This window comes from Trichomycterus rosablanca, chromosome 4, assembly GCF_030014385.1.
Source record: "Trichomycterus rosablanca isolate fTriRos1 chromosome 4, fTriRos1.hap1, whole genome shotgun sequence".
Taxonomy (NCBI): Eukaryota; Metazoa; Chordata; class Actinopteri; order Siluriformes; family Trichomycteridae; genus Trichomycterus; species Trichomycterus rosablanca.
The window spans coordinates 43,950,755-43,970,477 of NC_085991.1; positions in this window are offsets into that span (position 1 = coordinate 43,950,755).

Genomic DNA, 19,723 nt, shown 5'->3' on the forward strand with positions numbered 1-19,723 from the left:
TTTCTAGTGTAATTTTTAAACAATTCCCTATGTAACACTCACACACAACCCCTGCTGACAGATTATAGGTGCTTCAAGTATCTGAGAAATGTAATTATTACATGACGATATGCATAAAAGCATCTGGAACTTATTTTACTAATTTATTTATTTTCTTTCGTTTGCTTTGCTTTCATCACTCTTGCATAATTAGTATACAGTATTACTGTGTGATTTGGGATGCAACCAGGAAAACTATTTAGGCGTGTTAACCTATTGTTTACCTACATATTCAACTCTTTAACAATGCTATCAGATAGGTAACGCAAATCCTGTTTTGTTTGTTTTCTTGATGGATTTTCTGCACTTTTTGAACTGATAATCAGGTGGAATCACATTTAGGACACATTTGTATGGGGTTTCAAATCAGATTGGAATCAGACTTCTAGCCAGGCAACTTAGTCTGACCCATCTATAGGTAATTTAGGTCATTTGTCATGTCATTCTGAGTGTCGAGCTTTTGGGCCTTAAAGATTTAAGTACAATTTAAACTAACTGATCTGATCTTCTACTTCTGGTGTGAAACGCTACAAACTAATGTTTCATTAAATTACATAACTTGACATTTTACATTTACCGCATTTAGCAGTCGCTCTTAACGTTTTTCAGTGGTAAGAGAAGCCCATGGCCTTACTTTTAATACCTTCATCCAGGGAATAATATATTGAACCTGCCACATAAGGTAGTATGGTGATAGCCAATCAAGTCAGTGTGGATGGCTGTATTGTGTCAGCTGGCCAATAGCCCAGTGGGTTAGTGTAATACACTACTGCGCCACCCAAACAGCTCTACATCAGTACTACATCATTCATTTTCCTTGTTAATTTGCTTAATCATCTGATTGATGAAAACTTAATTTAAAGCAAACTCTATAAATCTCTGTAAGAGTTTAGTTACAAATCCTTATATACATACAGTAGATAGATAGTTATATTTGATCAAATAAGTATTCATTTAAATAATAAACATGTTTCTTATATTCAACCAATCAGTTAATCAAAAAATCATCAATGTATTAATTATGAAGATAATCATTGTTTAAAGCTTAACCGGATTAACTGGATAAGCAAAGTCATAAATGTTACATTTTGGGTTTAAATCCTCTGGCATTGCTTTAGGTAGTCTCATGCTTTAGGCAGACTGTGCTATAACCCCTGGCTCGCCCAAGCTTCCCTGCAGCAATATTGAATAATAAAGTAGAAAGTAACAGTCAGCACTGTTAGCTCTGCTCTTGCATTCAGCATAGTTGGAAGCAGATGACCCAGTATTTGGCCTGACAAAAAGATGTTGGAGGTTAAATGACTACCTAAAAATAAAACCACAGAAGAACGGGACTATATATAGCAGTCGTAAATCAGGCAACACTGGTATGATTATTAATCTTAAATTAATAGTAGTGGTTGGGACTTGCAACTTACAACTAACAAATATAGGGATGAAAACATTAACAGCACATACAAATAATGAGTTTGTCATGCAATGTTATTTATAAATGTAATTTATATACAAGCAGTAATTAAGAAAAAGTGATTTAAGTTCACTGAGTTTATAGAATCGTTGCTTAATGCCTCAAATTAAAAACATAAAACTGATTAAGCTCTACTGTATGTTAGTCTCTACAGTATGTTACTGCTTTATAAAAGTAGCATTCATGTGAGGGCTAAAATCAAAAGCACAAATAATGGATCCCCAAGCAATTTCAACTTTTATAATTTATTATTACTTTTATAATTTGTTAGTTTAGTCAGTGAAGTTTAAAAGCCAAATTACACTTAAGTAATCTTGCATTCAGTTAGGTTTGCATGTAAATGGCGCGTAGGTGCTGCAGCAGTAAATCATCCTAGACCACTACAGCTGAGATCCGGGGTGACTGGCTGTGCTTGGGAAGGAAGGAGGTGAGGTGTACATGTCAGAGAGTCCTTAGTGCCTGCCCCAAACCCAGATAAAATAAGGAGGGCTGCGTCAGGAAGGGCATCCAATATAAGAACTGTGCCAGTTCAGGTATGTGGACCTGAACGATCCACTGTGGTAGCCACAAGTTCACATTTTAACTTTGAATATCCACCGATCAGCCATAACATTAAAACCACCTTGTTTCTACACACACTGTCCATTTTATCAGCTCCACTTACCATATAGAAGCACTTTGTAGTTCTACAGTTACTGACTGTAGTCCATTTGTTACTCTGCATAAATTTGTAGCCTGCTTTCACCCTGTTTTTCAATGGTCAGGACCCCCACAGGACCACTACAAAGTAGATATTATTTGGGTGGTGGGTCATTCTCAGCACTGCAGTGACACTGACATGGTGATGGTGTGTTAGTGTGTGTTGTGCTGGTATGAGTGGATAAGACACAGAAGTGCTGGAGTTTTTAAACACCTCACTGTCACTGCTGGACTGAGAATAGTCCACCAATCAAAAATATCCAGCCAACAGCGCCCCATGGGCAGCGTTTTGTGACCACTGATGAAGGTCTAGAAGATGATCAACTCAAACAGCAGCAATAGATGAACGATCGTCTCTGACTTTACATCTACAAGGTGGACCAACTAGGTAGGAGTGTCTAATAGAGTGGACAGTGAGTGGACACGGTATTTAAAAACTCCAGCAGCACTGCTGTGTCTGATCCACTCATACCAGCACAACACACACTAACACACCACCACCATGTCAGTGTCACTGCAGTGCTGAGAATGATCCACCACCTAAATAATACCTGCTCTGTGGTGGTCCTGGGAGAGTCCTGACCACAGCATGAAAGGGGGCTAATAAAGCATGCAGAGAAACAGAAGGACTACAGTCAGTAATTGTAGAACTACGAAGTGCTTCTATATGGTAAGTGGAGCTGATAAAATGGACAGTGTGTGTAGAAACAAGGAGGTGGTTTTAATGTTATGGCTGATGGGTGTATAGATATACAGTGTATCACAAAAGTGAGTACACCCCTCACATTTCTGCAAATATTTCATTATATCTTTTCATGGGACAACACTATAGACATGAAACTTGGATATAACTTAGAGTAGTCAGTGTACAGCTTGTATAGCAGTGTAGATTTACTGTCTTCTGAAAATAACTCAACACACAGCCATTAATGTCTAAATAGCTGGCAACATAAGTGAGTACACCCCACAGTGAACCTGTCCAAATTGTGCCCAAATGTGTCGTTGTCCCTCCCTGGTGTCATGTGTCAAGGTCCCAGGTGTAAATGGGAAGCAGGGCTGTTAAATTTGGTGTTTTGGGTACAATTCTCTCATACTGGCCACTGGATATTCAACATGGCACCTCATGGCAAAGAACTCTCTGAGGATGTGAGAAATAGAATTGTTGCTCTCCACAAAGATGGCCTGGGCTATAAGAAGATTGCTAACACCCTGAAACTGAGCTACAGCATGGTGGCCAAGGTCATACAGCGGTTTTCCAGGACAGGTTCCACTCGGAACAGGCTTCGCCAGGGTCGACCAAAGAAGTTGAGTCCACGTGTTCGGCGTCATATCCAGAGGTTGGCTTTAAAAAATAGACACATGAGTGCTGCCAGCATTGCTGCAGAGGTTGAAGACGTGGGAGGTCAGCCTGTCAGTGCTCAGACCATACGCCGCACACTGCATCAACTCGGTCTGCATGGTCGTCATCCCAGAAGGAAGCTGACGCACAAGAAAGCCAGCAAACAGTTTGCTGAAGACAAGCAGTCCAAGAACATGGATACTGGAATGCCCTGTGGTCTGACGAAACCAAGATAAACTTGTTTGGCTCAGATGGTGTCCAGCATGTGTGGCGGCGCCCTGGTGAGAAGTACCAAGACAACTGTATCTTGCCTACAGTCAAGCATGGCGGTGGTAGCATCATGGTCTTGGGCTGCATGAGTGTTGCTGGCACTGGGGAGCTGCAGTTCATTGAGGGAAACATGAATTCCAACATGTACTGCGACATTCTGAAACAGAGCATGATCCCCTCCCTTCGAAAACTGGGCCTCATGGCAGTTTTCCAACACGATAACGACCCCGAACACAACCTCCAAGATGACAACTGCCTTGCTGAGGAAGCTGAAGGTAAAGGTGATGGACTAAACCCAATTGAGCACCTGTGGCGCATCCTCAAGTGGAAGGTGGAGGAGTTCAAGGTGTCTAACATCCACCAGCTCCGTAATGTCATCATGGAGGAGTGGAAGAGGATTCCAGTAGCAACCTGTGCAGCTCTGGTGAATTCCATGCCCAGGAGGGTTAAGGCAGTGCTGGATAATAATGGTGGTCACACAAAATATTGACACTTTGGGCACAATTTGGACATGTTCACTGTGGGGTGTACTCACTTATGTTGCCAGCCATTTAGACATTAATGGCTGTGTGTTGAGTTATTTTCAGAAGACAGTAAATCTACACTGCTATACAAGTTGTACACTGACTACTCTAAGTTATATCCAAGTTTTATTTCTATAGTGTTGTCCCATGAAAAGATATAATGAAATATTTGCAGAAATGTGAGGGGTGTACTCACTTTTGTGATACACTGTATATTTAATGTGGTTTCTTTTGCAAATGTTGGGTTTAAAAACTATCGCTTTACACTGTGAGGGAATTTGTCTGGATAATCAAGTGTAATTTAAGAGGCAAAAAAAACCATCTGGCAATAAATAGTAGCATCTGTATCATGAGTGACGATGCATTGCTTATTTCACAATAGCAATATTCTCTTGTCATATAACGACCTTTTCTATAAAAATCTTGATATACGCACAAGTCTGTGCTGAGTGAAGGATTTGTTCTTGTGAAGAGTCATCTGTAGAGGGTTTTCCATCCACCAACTCTTTGCGAATTTTGAAAATTTGCATTAAAAAACCTGGATGGAAAAGCTCAAAATTCGAAAAAAGACCCAAATATCACAAAAAAAGTTTTCATGCTTGAACGAGGTGGAAAAGTTAGAATATCGCATCGCCGAAATGCGAAAAAAGGGGATGGAAACGGGTTTTGCGAATAAACTATGACGTTTCAAGCTCTATACGTGTCAACGTGTGTAGTGTACCTGAAAAGGTGTGATGTTTTAAAGCCGGGAGAGCCAACACAAACATCACGAATCAACAACTGGTCATCCACAAGTGCCTGCAAAACAATCGATGGCCATCCCTTTCGATTTACATAGTCCCTGTACCCGACTGCTGGAGGGAGGATTGGAATGTACCATCCAGTGCACCGCACACCTGTGATATGTGGTGCGCTGCATAATTACGCGGTGCTATTTCTTCTGCCTCCTGCGCATTTGGTAATACGACGTAATGTTTCATTAGTTTTGATGTTATTGCTTGGCATACAGCGTATACACTACGGTGAACTGTTGTTACGCTTACGCTGAACGTCTCGCCCACTACCCTGTACTCCGCACCAGTGGCCAGCTTGTACAAGGCAATAGCAATCCTCTTTTCAGTTGGCACGGGTGGCCGGTGACTGTAAACTTTTGGCTCTACAGATGACCCGATCATGGTGCATAGCTTATCAAAGGCTGATTTTGACATTCTGAAATTCTTGATCCAAAGCTCGTCTGAAAAATGGTTCTGCACAATGTGCTCCCAAAATTGTTTAGTGCGTTTACGTTCCCAGATGCGAGGTGAACGTCACCGTGGCACGGAGATTTGAGCCCACATTAGATGGGCCATTGCTCGTTCTGCCCGACGTCTCTTAGCTGCAAACAACATAACCATAAAAAGATGGCAAATGGTTGTAAATATAATTCTACTTAAAGCAAAAACCAAATTAAATCTCTCCATCTTGCTCGTTTCTCTGCAGCGCGTTGAAACGTCATGTAAACTGTAGTTGATGGAAATCGCTTTTTTTCTGCCGATATTTCATAAATGCGCATTACACTTGCGAAACGTTTGGATGGAAACCCGGTTTGTAACAAACTGATTCAGTCCTTGATTAATCCCTCAGGCACCCAGGTGTTATTTAGCCTTCTGCAGCCAGTTTAAAGTAGGGAAAAGAACATATCTCTCAGTAACATATGTCTGGTTGTAAAGCCTGTGCATGCAGCCTGGAAAGCCCCTGCATTCAAAACATCTCCCAATTTTTGTGAAAGCCAGTTTATATAGTCCATTTTGATCTTGTGTAATTGATGCCAAAAAGGGACGGGGATTGGGACAGTGACAGAGAGATAGTGATTGATACAAGCAGAGAGGGCAAGCGATGCTGTACGTACATGTATTTCTTTTCACTTCATAGAAAAAGAGATAAAAACTGCTTTGATGCTTTGAAATGGAATCTTCCTGATGCCACAGCACCGACTGATTCAGGTTTGTTTAGCGCTGAGGTCAGAGTTGAAACGTCGGGTACGCCAGCGGATCAGAACCTGACGGTGCGAAACGTAAGACGATTCAGTCTGACAGGGGACGTCTTTGTTGTTCATTGGACCTGAGAGAGGCTAGATTTTCATCATGGAAAGTGCAGAAGTGCACTGGTTCATGGGAACGTCACCTCAGATGTGAAGTCAAAGGTGACAACTGCAAGTTTACCTGTTTTACCTGTCAAACTAGCTTTGTACTTACTGTTGTGATTCTATTTTACAAGGTGTTCAATTTACATAAGCATTTACATATAACCTGAAATTAACTGTTCTAGTAGAAAAGGGACATTTTTGAAAAAAGTTTAACTACAAACCCAAATCAGAAAAAGTTGGGACAGCATGGAAAATGCAAATAATAAATAATTTTATTTGATTGCAGACAGGATGAACCTGAGATATTTCATGTTTTATCTGCTCAACGACGACCCTGTACTGTTGCACATCTTAAGAAGTGTTTGCAGGAAGAATGGGACAAAATAAAAGCTGAAACACTAAATCACTTTGTATCCTCAGTGCCCAAACGTATTTTAAGTGTGGTGAAAAGGAATGGCAACATTACAAAGTGGTAAATGCTTTACTGTCCCAACTTTTTTTGGAATGTGTTGCAGGCCTGAAATGCAGGAATGGATGTTTATTAATAAATGAAATTAAGTTGAGCAGAAAAAACATGAAATATCTGAAATATCTAAAAGTAAAGTAAATGTAAGAAACACTGCATTTTTATTTTATTTGCATTTTCCATACTGTCCTAACTTCTTCTGAATTGGGGTTGTAGGACATACTATTCATCACAATTATATTTGGCTGACAGTAAATATTTCATGATCACTAGTATCAAACAAATTAATTTGTTGTTCTAAATTTTTAATTAAAAATGTGCTTGGTGACCTGCATAGAGCCCTGACCTTAATCCCACTGAACGCCTTTAAGATGAATTGGAATATTGATTGTGAAGCAAACCTTCTCATCTAACATTTGTGTTTGACCTCACAAATCCTCTTATGACTGAATGTGCACAAATTCCCAGTTGCCTTTCCGGAAGACTGGAGACTATTATAATCACAAAGGAAGGGAGGGCTCTATATTACATCCAAGGTTTTAGAATCGGATGTATGACTAATGTAGGGTCAGGTATCCTCATACTTTTAGCCATTTTTTGTACATGTTGTCAAGTCAAATTTATTTCTACAGTGGACATTGTCTCAAAGCAACTGTACAGACTCCAGGACCAACAGATCAAAAACCCCTGTTGAGCAAGCCGAGGGCAACAGTGCCAAGAAAAAATTACAGGATGAAACCTTGAGGGGAACCAGACTCAGCAGGGACAAGCCAGGTTCCTGTCACATCTAGCAGGAAATGTTGTGTATAGTCATTAGTTTTTTTTCTTACTTGATTGAAATGCCTTGACTAAATCAGGTGCAATATAATGAGGTGGTAAAGCACTGGGCCTAGCATTACTGTATGCTCTCACACATAGAAACAAATGCACAGTTTGGACAGCCCTGGTCAAAAAATTTTTGGCGAATTTGGTGAAAATATTTTAACACATCCTCTACAGCGAACTAACTTAAATGTGGCTTTATTATTCCACTGCACATGTATTTATTTGCTAAGTTTAACATATTCTGTCCCTGCCCTTGACTCCAAGCATTATGCAAACTGTGCTACAGAATCAAGGAGTAAAAGGGACAGAATCTATTTGGGATGGACAGAAGGAGTTTTGCATGTCTAAACTCTTCACTGTGATTTAGTTTGTTGTTTTAACGCTGCTCTAGATTGGGGGTGCCCAGGTGGCACAGCGGGATTTTCCCCAGCAGCGGAAGACAAATTGAATATGCTAAATTGGGAGAAAATGGAAGAAAATGCATAAAGAAAATAAAGAAAAGAATAGTTTATAACACACACTAACACACCACCACCATGTCAGTGTCACTGCAGTGCTGAGAATGATCCACCACCTAAATAATACCTGCTCTGTGGTGGTCCTGTGAGAGTCCTGACCATTGAAGAACAGCATGAAAGGGGGCTAACAAAGCATGCAGAGAAACAAATGGACTACATTCAGTAATTGTAGAACTACAATATGCTTCTGTATGGTAAGTGGAGCTGAGGTGGTTTTAATGTTATGGCTGATTGGTGTATACTGTATATAACCACTAATATTGTTGCGCCTTTATTACATATGACCAATACATTCCAATAATCTAAACCTGTTACGTAAGGACCAGTACCTCTCCTATCAGTCTATGTTTGGTGAACAACAGATATAAAGTTAGTTGACGTTGGGTGTTTGATATGTGCTGTTTGTGTCGCAAGTTAGTAGTAATTAAATGGGACCGGCCCCTCACACTATCAATAATTATTGAATCAAGTCAACAGCTTCATGAAGTTAATTTTTTACTGATAAAATCAATTAATGGTTTAGTGGACTGACAGAAAAGTTATACAGATGACAAATCGTTGTGTGTCTGTCTGTTTTTAGACAATGAACGTCACTGGTGAGTCTGTTTTGCATTATTACGAGGCGTGTTATTTTGGCTGTAGGTTAAGGCACGGAAATCTTCAGGTTTCCCTGCTCTGAAATGTTAGCGGGATATTACATCCAAGGTTTTAGAATCGGATGTATGACTAATGTAGGGTCAGGTATCCTCATACTTTTAGCCATTTTTTGTACATGTTGTCAAGTCAAATTTATTTCTACAGTGGACATTGTCTCAAAGCAACTGTACAGACTCCAGGACCAACAGATCAAAAACCCCTGTCGAGCAAGCCGAGGGCAACAGTGCCAAGAAAAAATTACAGGATGAAACCTTGAGGGGAACCAGACTCAGCAGGGACAAGCCAGGTTCCTGTCACATCTAGCAGGAAATGTTGTGTATAGTCATTAGTTTTTTTTCTTACTTGATTGAAATGCCTTGACTAAATCAGGTGCAATATAATGAGGTGGTAAAGCACTGGGCCTAGCATTACTGTATGCTCTCACACATAGAAACAAATGCACAGTTTAGACAGCCCTGGTCAAAAAAATTTTGGCGAATTTGGTGAAAATATTTTAACACATCCTCTACAGCGAACTAACTTAAATGTGGCTTTATTATTTCACTGCACATGTATTTATTTGCTAAGTTTAACATATTCTGTCCCTGCCCTTGACTCCAAGCATTATGCAAACTGTGCTACAGAATCAAGGAGTAAAAGGGACAGAATCTATTTGGGATGGACAGAAGGAGTTTTGCATGTCTAAACTCTTCACTGTGATTTAGTTTGTTGTTTTAACGCTGCTCTAGATTGGGGGTGCCCAGGTGGCACAGCGGGATTTTCCCCAGCAGCGGAAGACAAATTGAATATGCTAAATTGGGAGAAAATGGAAGAAAATGCATAAATAAAATAAAGAAAAGAATAGTTTATAACACACACTAACACACCACCACCATGTCAGTGTCACTGCAGTGCTGAGAATGATCCACCACCTAAATAATATCTGCTCTGTGGTGGTCCTGTGAGAGTCCTGACCATTGAAGAACAGCATGAAAGGGGGCTAACAAAGCATGCAGAGAAACAGATGGACTACATTCAGTAATTGTAGAACTACAATATGCTTCTGTATGGTAAGTGGAGCTGAGGTGGTTTTAATGTTATGGCTGATTGGTGTATACTGTATATAACCACTAATATTGTTGCGCCTTTATTACATATGACCAATACATTCCAATAATCTAAACCAAGGACCAGTACCTCTCCTATCAGTCTATGTTTGGTGAACAACAGATATAAAGTTAGTTGACGTTGGGTGTTTGATATGTGCTGTTTGTGTCGCAAGTTAGTAGTAATTAAATGGGACCGGCCCCTCACACTATCAATAATTATTGAATCAAGTCAACAGCTTCATGAAGTTAATTTTTTACTGATAAAATCAATTAATGGTTTAGTGGACTGACAGAAAAGTTATACAGATGACAAATCGTTGTGTGTCTGTCTGTTTTTAGACAATGAACGTCACTGGTGAGTCTGTTTTGCATTATTACGAGGCGTGTTATTTTGGCTGTAGGTTAAGGCACGGAAATCTTCAGGTTTCCCTGCTCTGAAATGTTAGCGGGATGTGTTATTACACTCTCAGACCACGATGATCATTACAGCTTGACATTTTCGGATTTGTAATGTAATGCTTTATGCAAGGTAATATACCGGTTGTGTGAGATGAAATGCCATTATTGGTGATGTCCTTTCTCCACTTCTGCTACCTCCTGCTTTAGGTTAATGTGTGCATACTGATGAGAGGTTTCACTGACGAGTCTAATATTGGGACAGCGCCCATACAGAGTGTACTGTGCCCACCAGGCTTTATATGCCAGAGACGCCACTGTGCACGTGCAGAGAGGAAACAGTTGTAATTGTCTTTATTTAATTTACAAAACTACAGACAGAAAATATCAAACTATTCTATAACAATGATTATCAGTAAGGAAACTCAGGAACACAACTGCAAGAGACCGAACAAATGCAACAATCATACTCGACAAAGGAGCAAACGGAAAAGCAGAGGTACTTGTAAAATGCTAATTAAAGGAATGTAGGCACTAGGTGTAACAACAGACTGACACTATGACACTCTCGAATCATAAATTATTTATAGCCAGCAGCATTCTAAGATATTTCAACATATTTTGCAAATAATAATTTTGCAAATAAAGCATGTAAAACCTTGAGGACACTCAATGTTACATATACACTGATCAGCCATAACATTAAAACCACCTCTTTGTTTCTACACTCACTATTCATTTTATCAGCTCCACTTACCATATAGAAGCACTTTGTAGTTCTACAATTACTGAGTGTAGTCCATCTGTTTCTCTACATATCTTTTTAGCCTGCTTTCACCCTGTTCTTCAACAGTTAGGACCCCCACAGGACCACCACAAAGTAGGTATTATTTAGGTGGTGGATCATTCTCAGCACTGCAGTGACACTGACATGGTGGTGGTGTGTTAGTGTGTGCTGTGCTGGTAGGAGTGGATCAGACACAGCAGTGCTGCTGGAGTTTTAAAAAAACTGTGTCCACTCACTGTCCACTCTATTAGACACTCCTACTTAGTTGGTCCACCTTGTAGATGTAAAGTCAGAGATGATCGCTCATCTATTGCTGCTGTTTGAGTTGGTGGACTATTCTTACTCCAGCAGTGACAGTGAGTCAGCGCTGCTGTGTCTTATCCACTCATACCAGCACAACACACACTAACACACCACCACCATGTCAGTGTCACTGCTGTGCTGAGAATGACGCACCACCCAAATAATACCTACTCTAGTGGTCCTGTGGGGGTCCTGACCTTTGAAGAACAGCATGAAAGGGGGCTAAGAAAGCATGCAGAAAAACAGATGGACTACAGTCAGTAATTGTAGAACTACAAAGTGCTTCTATATGGTAAGTGGAGCTGATAAAATGGACAGTGAGTGTAGAAACAAGGAGGTGGTTTTAATGTTATGGCTGATCAGTGTATATGCTATCATATTAGCCTGCTGTGCCTCCTGACTACCAGATTTTAATTGTCCAGGTGCATAGTAGGAACTGATGCCAGTGCTGTTATTTGAAAGTGGCATACCATGCAGCAAGAATCTGACTGCTGAGCATGTTTTTAACTCCTTACATAAAGTTTGTTACTATAATACATTTCATCATGTAATCATCACTGAGATACTGCAGCATCATTCACAGGCATACATGCTAAGCCATGGATTTCTACTGACCTGCCTCTGATACACACACAGACACAATTCAATTGGTCTGTTCTTTACTCACACTTACACTTCTTTCTCTTTTAGACTGACATGACTTTCTCTACTTCTCATTCACCATCTGACACCCACAACTCACTGCGGCTGTGGAGAAACCTGGCAATAAATATTTAATTATAGGCCAGACTAATCATGTTTCAGGCTTAAATGCCAACACACACACACACACACACACACACACACACACACAAACACATACACACAGTGTCACAGTAAATGAGGAATTCATGAACTGCTACTGTAACCATATATTTGTGGTCAGCTGCCACTGTCCCTTGGAGCTGGCTTTCACTTAACTCTCATCTTTCATTCACCTTATTTTTTTGCAATTTATTTGCATTTCGTTCCTCAGTGTTAACATCAGGAAAAAAAAACATTAGGATCACTACAGTGTATTTTTATAAATACATGTTGGGGAAAACAAATGTGAACCAGTAGCACAGTCCCTTATCTATCCCACACCTATAAAATGAAAAACATATTTAATCATGCTCGGTCTGACAAAGGAAACTCTACCATGCTACCCTTGGTGAGGATAAATCTGACTGACCTGTGCTGGAATTATGAAGGAATTTATGGATGCCCAAATGACTGATGTGTCCGTTCCTTCTAATTGAAAATCACCTGCGCTCCATGAGTGGCAATTCGCTTCAGGTGAAAGTTGTTCATTATTTTATGGTTTCTCCCTGTCAGATTTTTATTTTCAGGGAACCCAGCTGGCAGTTTGGGGGTATTACCCTAAAACCACCCTGGATAAGCAAGCTGCCCCAGCAGCGGTTTGCTGACCCTTTTTACGGACAGGTAGCAGAAGCAGAATGGTGTTGATGGTTTGGGCTTACAGTTCGTGTTTTGCCACCCTGGATTGCATTTAAGGTTCCCTGTTTTTTCTGTTTTAAGAGATCTGAGTTGTTGCAGATGACCAGAGCAATCTGTCATAGTGTAACAACCAGTTATCAGTTTTGCACTACAGCAATATATTTATTTTAAATCCATACTATCCAGTTATCAATCAGTTGACGGTATATTAACAGCATCGATAGTCAACCATGGATAGTCATCTGCATTTTCTTTTTTTCTTTATGGATACAATCACAGAGCACAAGGAACGTTTTGAAGTCCCTGTTTTTCTGCAGAACGAAATGTGTTTCTAACAACAAGTAAAGAAAACACGTTTAACCACTTGTTTTCATTATTTAATACACCCTAAGCGAATACAGTTGCAAATAATCACCCCCCCCCCTCCCCCCGCCACGCCAGAGAAAATTTATTTTATAACTTAAAATAAAGATATTTTATTAATACTACCATGTCACAAATATTCAACCACTACATAATATTGCTGATCTTAAACTCACTGCGAGTCTGTATGACAAGTACACACACACACACACTGTGGAGAAACCTTGCAATAAATATTTAATCATAGGCCGACTAATCATGTTTCAGGCTTAAATGCCAACACACACACACAATAGCACAAACATATCCTCACACACACACACACACCTAATGTCACAGTAAATGAGAAATGTACGCACTGCTACTGTCATCATATATTTATGGCCAGCTGCCACTGTTCCTTTGAGCTGGCTTTACCCTAACTCTCACCTCTGTATCTCATTTCTCATTCCCTCCATGTACCTTTCACCCTTACTTATTAAATAAAAAAGAGTTTAAATCATGCACAGTCTGACAAAGGAAGCACAATCGTTCTACCCTTGATGAGAATAAATCTAGCTACACTGTCCTCCTAGTTCTGAGATAAAAGCTTCCTGACCTGTACTGTCAGTTACTGCTGGAACGATTAAAGAAATTAAATCATGCTGCACCACTGGCCTTCATAGTCCATCACTTTCCTTTAGGACCACTTTAAGTTGTGTCAGACATGTGATGCTCCTTGTCCATTTCATTCTTTTTATACTTCTGTTCTCAGCTGTCTGAGTTTTTATTGTTATGTCAGTGCTGTGATGATGCTCTCTCCTTCCACCTTCTTATGTGGCATTGAAATTATGACATTATGACATATGACATGATTTTGGAAAATAGAGGAGAAACAAACAGTGGAATTTCTTGGCACACTGAGAATGTTCGAATGTAATTAAAGAATGTAAAACTTCATTAATGCGTTTATAGCATACTTACACTGATCGGCAATAACATTAAAACCACCTCCTTGTTTCTACACTCAATGTCCATTTTATCAGCTCCACTTACCACATAGAAGTACTTTGTAGTTCTACAATTACTGCCTTGGCTGGATATTTTGGTTGGTGGACTATTCTCAGTCCAGCGGTGACAGTGAGGTGTTTAAAAACTCCATCGGCACTGCTGTGTCTTATCCACTAATACCAGCACAACACACACTAACACACCACCACCATGTCAGTGTCACTGCAGTGCTGAGAATGATCCACCACCCAAATAATACCTGTTCTGTAGTGGTCCTGGGAGAGTCCTGACCATTGAAGAACAGGGTGAAATGGTAACAAAGCATGCAGAGAAACAGATGGACTACAGTCAGTAATTGTAGAACTACAAAGTGCTCCTATATGGTAAGTGGAGCTGATAAAATGGACAGTAAGTGTAGAAACGAGGAGGTGGCTTTAATGTTATGGCTGATTGGTGTATATCAGTAATCTACATTTAAACTGATTTTTTAAATAAACATTTCACAGTGATTATTGTTTCAGATCTTATCAGTGCTATAACTGAGTACATCAGCCGGCAAGTTATATAAACAAATGTGAACAAATGCTGCTATTAATATTATATCATTTTAAAAAATCAGTTGAAACAAGCAAACAAAAATAAACATTATATAACATTAAATGGGTGGCAGTGTGGCTCAGTGGGTAGCACTGTCTCCTCACAGCAAGAAGGTCCTGGGTTCGATCCCAAGGTGGGGCGGTCCGGGTCCTTTCTGTGTGGAGTTTGCATGTTCCACTGGGGTTCCGGTTTCCTCCCACAGTCCAAAAACATACAAGTGAGGAAAAATCCACAGCTTCTTTCCCCAGGCAATCAGCATACTAAACGAGGACTACTCGCACATCCCTCCGTTTAAATAAATGCACATGGTTTTCACACGAGCTTCCCGCATTTCTCCTTTATACAGTTAATGCACATATGCACCTTACCTACTTGTAAATAATCTCTATTGCACAAATTTTTATCGCTGCTATATTGTTTATTTTATTCTGTGTTTATATATAATTTACCTTTTCTATTTTTTACTTAGTCTTTCAGTGTACCGTACTGTACATCCTCACTGCACACTTTGCCTGATGTTGTACTGTGCATGCTGCTGCTATATTGTTTATTTATTATTAAATGTTTTGATATAGTGTCCCTTTTTATTATTTAACTTGTTGTATGTATGTTGACACCTGCACCAAAATAAATTCCTCGTACATCTGGTACTTGGCGAATAATAAAGATTCTGATTCAGATTGGAGATACAAAATTGTCCATGACTATTTGACATTGAACTTGTGAACTGATGAATCTTGTGTAATGAATCTTGACTTCCCTTTCTGTCAAGATGTCTTTGCCTAATGTAACCAAAGTGTGTAAAACATGCTGTTAAAATCCTAATAAATAAATAAATAAATATAACGTTAAATGTATAAATGTTCTTGTAGCCTATTTCAGAATGGGTCAAAATTGAACCACAGTGCTGCAAAAAGATTGTTTTTTTTTCCAACAGCTTTGCAACAATGTATTAAAATTATTTGTATGTCATATATACGTATATATACACACAAGGCCCCCTTACATTTATACTGTATTTTCCACATCTATGTTTATGCCTGTTAATAAAATGTCTTTCTGTTTATAAGTAAGTGAACACATTGTGTGGACATGCTCTTTAAATTCAATTCATGCACTGGAAGAATATTAAATACCACTGTGTCTAGGATAAATGTAGCTTCTATTTACTTCTTTACTTCTATATACTGGGACATGAACAGTGTGAGCACCTTTATTTGGGACAGTACTAGGTACAGTAGGATGCACCGGTATGGGGCATCATGCAGAGAGCTTGTACATCAATAAGCAGTTCACACCAAACAGTAGACTACAACAGGCTGGTAACCTACATATGCAATATATCAGATGCACATATATGAAGACCTGGTCAGTGCTGTGTGATGCTGCATGTGCTGTGATCGTTCATACACGGGTTAATAATAGCTCGTACACTCACCTCGCCGATGTGATGCGATGATGGAGACTGATGATGAAGAGGCTTCATGTAATCTCGTGTCGGTCAGACTAACCACACCGATCACACACCGATCCCCTCTCCTTTATTCCTCCGACATGTTGGTCATTGATGTGACGTAGCGCGTGTTGGAGAGACGGACCCGGTTCGTGTTCGGCGGTGATGGATGGTGTTGTGTAGCCGCTGTGTGCTTCTGTAAGCTCGGTGTGGTTGTACAGTAGTGATGCCGGTGATGTTCACTGCAGCAGCTTCCCTGTAGGATCTGATCCTTACTGAAGTCGGGATGCTCAGCACATTCACCCAGCATTCACCCAGCATTCACCCCGCTTACAGCTGCCCACTGGACGAGCACACACACGCACACGCGCGCGCATGCACGCACACACACACAAACACATTTCTGATTCTCAGTCATTTTCAGTGGTTCCAGTCAAACGACTCACTTTACATTTACATTTTACATTTTCAACATTTAGCAGATCACTACATGGCCACAATTATTCAACTCGAGTCATGTTTGGTGGTTAATAGCACCCCATGATTCTTCTTCTTCCTCGGCATTGATTTGGCACAATTTTTACGCCGGATGCCCTTCCTGACACGACCCTCCCTGTTTTATCCGGGCTTGGGACCGGCACTACAATGCACTGGTTTGTGCGTCTAGCTGCTAGGTATCTATAGGACAATTCAGTGTATCCAATTAGCCTGGTGGCATGTCTTTGGACTGTGGGAGGAAACCGGAGCACCCGGAGGAAACCCACATGCAAACTCCACACAGAAAGGACCCGGACCGCCCCACCTGGGGATCGAACCCAGGACCTTCTTGCTATGAGGCGACGGAGCTACTTACTAAGCCACCTAATAGCACCCCATGATTGAGGTTTTTTAATCTTTATTTTAGTTATAAATAAAAGAAAATTAGTTTTTTTTCTCCTAATCGTACAGGATTAGTAATCAGAAGGTTGCTAGTTCAAGCCCCACATCTTGCCACTGTTGGGCCCTTAAACAAGGCCCTTAACCCTTGATTGCTTGCAATGTATGTGGTCACAATTGTAACTCGCTTTGGATAAAAGTGTCCACTAAAAGCTAAAAATGTAAATGTAAACTAAATAGACGTGTTCTGACCGTTATGTAGTCTCTATAAACTTGAGCACAACGTTGATGCTGTATCATATTGTAGTTGTAGGAATAGCAGACCATACATGAACATGATTAAAACCGTTTGGGAGAAAGTTGTGTGAGGAACATTGTAAGGCAGCGGTTCCAAACCTTCTGTTATTGTCAAAAAAATCCACACAACATTTGATGTTAAGTGTACAGCATTTTATTTGACATGGAGAGAAAATTAATTCTTAGATGGAGAAGATCCCCAGATGGGGCGGTCCAGGTCCTTTCTGTGTGTAGTTTGCATGTTCTCCCATGTTCTCCCACTGTGTCTGTGTGGGTTTCCTCCGGGGCTCCGGTTTCCTCCCACAGTCCAAAGACATGCAAGTGAGGTGAATTGGAGATACAAAATTGTCCATGACTGTGTTTGATATAACCTTGAGAAGTGATGAATCTTGTGTAATGAGTAACTACTGTTTCTGTCATAAATGTAACCAAAGTGTAAAACATGACGTTAAAATCCTAATAAATAAATATAACGTTAAATGTCTAAATGTTCTTGTAGCTTATTAAAACTGTTTGGGAGAAAGTTGTGAGGAACATTGTAAGGCAGCAGTTCCAAACCTTCTGTTATTGTCAAAAATCCCCACAACGTTTGATGTTAAGTTTACAGCATTTTATTTGACATGGAGAGAAAATTAATTCTTAGATGGAGAAGATGAAATGTAGTGTTATGATTTGATGGTTACTGATTTTGTTAGCGCTGTTACTTTATCTAAACGTGTACATCAGGTTAGATTATTAGTTTTACGGTGTAAACTGAGTTTGTGCTATGGCGCATTTATTTGAATGAATGCCTTTATTTGTCATAAATACACATACAGGTGTACAGTACAACAAAATTCTTTCTTCGCACATCCCAGCTCATTTGGAAGCTGGGGTCAGAGCACAGGGTACAGCGCCCCTGGAGCAGAGAGGGTTCAGGGCCTCGCTCAAGGGCCCAACAGTGGTTGCATGGCAAAGCTGGGATTTGAACTCTCAACCTTGAGAGACTGTGGTCATTACAAAGTATATGTTAAAATATTGTTTTGGATAACAACCGTCACTATGCTGAAATAAATTTGTCCAGACTGTCCAGTAGGTTCAGGTCTTGCCTGAATTAAAAGCTGCTGAAACATAGGTGGCACCATCCAAAATTGACCAAGCTTGGACAACGAAAAAGCAAGAGCAGAGACTTCTTTCTTACATGGCAGCCTCTGGGCTCAAGCTTAAAGTCAATTTTGCAAATGAATATGTGTAAATGTTAACCTGATAATTAACTGAAATGTTAGCAAAGTGTGCTGATGACCAGATTCATTTTTGAATAATAATGTAGCCAGCCAGAGATAATAGAATATTGTCCTAAATATTCATTCATATTGTTCATCATTCCCACACATACAGTGGTTTAAGAAATTATTCAGACCCCTTGACCCCTTTAGTACACTTCACAGTGTTGTAGCTCTTGACACACTTAATCACCCATTATGATACATTTACATTTTCGGCATTTAACAGACGCTCTTATCCAGAGCGACGTACAGAAGTGCTTCCATAGTAAACATTACCTTACTCTAGTTTAAGTAGACGCCAGTCCAAGAACACAAATCTGCTAAAACCTGTTATAGAACCAAAGTGGGGTTTATTTATTTTATTTTTTATTTTTTTGCAAGAAATGAAATAGTATTAGTGAGTGTGAGTGTTAGTAAGTAAGTACATGTCAGCTTAAGTGTTTAGTAAAGATGAAGATGAAGGTTTTTAATCGTTTTTTAAAGACGGCGAGAGATTCAGATGTTCGGACAGACAGAGGAAGTTCGTTCCATAATTTCGGTGCCAGTACAGAGAAGAGTCTTGATGCTTGTCTTCCTCGAGTCCTGGATGGAGGATCAAGTCGAGTGAGACTAGTGGCTCGGAGGTTGTGTGGTACAGAGCGGGGTTTGATTAGACGTCGAAGGTAGCTTGGGGCTGGTCCATTTTTGGCTTTGTAGGCGAGCATCAGTGTTTTAATCTGAATACGTGCAGCTACAGGAAGCCAGTGAAGAGAACGCAGCAGTGGGGTGATGTGGCAGTGTTTAGGTTGGTTAAAAACCAAATGGTCAGCTGCATTTTGAATGAGCAGTAGTCCAACCGTGACATTACAAGTGACTGGACAAATGATGAAAACTTGTTTTAAAGCTTTTCAAAAATATGT